Genomic DNA, 2500 nt, shown 5'->3' on the forward strand with positions numbered 1-2500 from the left:
TCAATCGACATAAACGTCACGGATATAAATACTACCACCCCTCACCCTTAAAGTGAATCAGAAAACATTGGAGGTCAAGCTGCTGATTTCTGAGATAACGGGTAGCGTCTATGACTACCTTAGTTCCGCACAAAATCCAAGTACCTTTTTAACAGGTACCCCATACATGTTTCAAGCACAAGGCTACGTGACACGGTGATACTAGGTGAAATAAAATTGTATACAGTTTTTGCCCAGATAAAACAATTTTTTTTACAACCAACACACTCACAGGACTCGAACTTGACCCAGCTGGAAGTTATTTTGTTTAGTACTACCAAAAGGGATTGGATTTGTTTTTATATATATATATATATATATATATATATATATATATATATATATATATATCATTTGATAGCAATTCCGATTGTAATCAGTTTACTCCAACATACGGAGCGGATCCAAACAATATTTGTTTTCGTTGTTTTTTTTTGTTGTTTTTTTGGGGGTGTGTTTTTGGGGGGGAGGTGTGGGGTGGGGGGGTGTAAAAGAATGAAAATGGTACGACAACAAAAGGTTTGCATTCTAAACTCATATTGTGTGGTATCAACAAGTAGTAGTGATATAGAAAAAGTGCCCATAACTTGATTAAATAAAAAATTAATAAAACGTATCAGACTAAAACAAAGTACTTAGGCCTATTTTAAACCCCAACAAAAAAAAAACCCAAAAAACAACAAAACATGAACTAATTGTTTTTTTTGTTGTTTTTTTTGTTTGTTTTTTTAAACAAAAAAATATATACAAAAACTGGGAAAAGTATATATACGGATATAATTGTCAAAACTCCAAAACTTTTTATCACACAAAATATTCTAAAGTGAATCGTAGCAAAGCATTTTTAAACAACATTAAATTCACTGAAAATGCGACTCTGGGCATCATTATTTCAAACATTTCTGGGGAAACATGCCCTAGAACCCGCTTCAGATAGCGCATATACCTTCAGCAAACTCGTCACATTTTAGTGGAGTGCATCATCTTAAGAAAAATAAGAAAGATGTATTTCTTAGAACAAAATTAATGTGATTAATCGTTTTGATTCCATCCTCAACTTTCGTTAAAATTTTATTATAAATTTAAAATGTTCCTGTCTGTGATATTAGTATTTTTTGCAGAGTTCTTTACATTGTGGTTTAACTTGACTCTTGAATTTTTATATTGATGGTGATCATCACCAGGGCTTCTAGATTATATCAGCTCCACTCCCATGGCTAGTGATATTCAATGTTGGGCTAGTAAATAACTATTGCCATGCCCGACGGTTAGTGAAAAAAAAAAAATGTCAAATGCTGCATTTATGTCTATTTTGTAAATATGAATATCCTGCCCCAACCATCCCCCAATTTTAGTGTTTTTAATCTCTATCTCCCTCTTTAGATACCACATCCGATTATTACTATTAATTAAACTGTATTAAGTAAAGTAGGGCTAGTCAAGTTTTAATCGTGGCTAGTAAAAAGTTTAATCATTTATCCCAGGGCTAGTGGATTTTCTAAAAAAAAAAAATACAAGACTTTTCATCGCTTCTTTTACGCATTTACCTTAAAGACTATATGAAAAAATTACCTAAAGTTTGACAATGAATAGTCGATGATTAACAATTCAGTGTGTTTTACAGGTTTCTTTAAATAAAACAAACTGTTCACGTTTATAAATATAAGACAGCTCAACCCCTGGTTTTATTCATTTTCATTTTAACTTATCTTCATGCTTATATCCAATTACAGTTCAAGCACGCTGTCCTGACCACACACCTTAGCTATCTGGGCAGTCTGTCCAGGACAGTGGGTTAGTTGTCAGTGGTTAGTGATAGACAATAGGGTGTAGTGCTCTTACACCTACCCATTGTGTCGTTAAAACTAATTCTGGGTGGGAGCCGGTACCGGGCTGCGAACCCTGTACCTACCAGCCCTAAGTCCGATGGCTTAACCACGACACCACCGAGGCCGGCAGCCCCTGATTAAACAGAGTGCTGAGGTGTCATTAAACAGTCACTTCGTTCCACGTTTACGTTTGATGGGAGAGGTGATAAAACGTGACCACGGCATGCTATGTTAACCGATCAGTGTTGATGGTAAACCACAGCTGGGTAGGACACTTCTATATCAATTACTGCACCTAAAACGTCAGAGGCTCAACTTGTAACAACTCTATAGACATAATCAATGAAAATACTGAAATCTGATCTCGTTTTGTCATCTCCACAATAATGGTCCCACACGAAAACCGAACCTGACATAAGTTATTGTAAATAATCGGAACCAGGTGCACAATAACGTATAGCTAGCTGAACAATATGTTGGTTTAACTTGCACGCTGTTAAGTCAGAGGGTCACTCAAACGCGTAAACAAACAAACGATGATGAACAATTAAATGAAAAAGAGTGGGTCCCATAGCTTATCACTGATATAGCTGCCGTTGTATGTATGTATGTATGTATGTATATTTATATAT

Source organism: Gigantopelta aegis, chromosome 5 (assembly GCF_016097555.1).
Source record: "Gigantopelta aegis isolate Gae_Host chromosome 5, Gae_host_genome, whole genome shotgun sequence".
In the NCBI taxonomy this organism is placed as follows: Eukaryota; Metazoa; Mollusca; class Gastropoda; order Neomphalida; family Peltospiridae; genus Gigantopelta; species Gigantopelta aegis.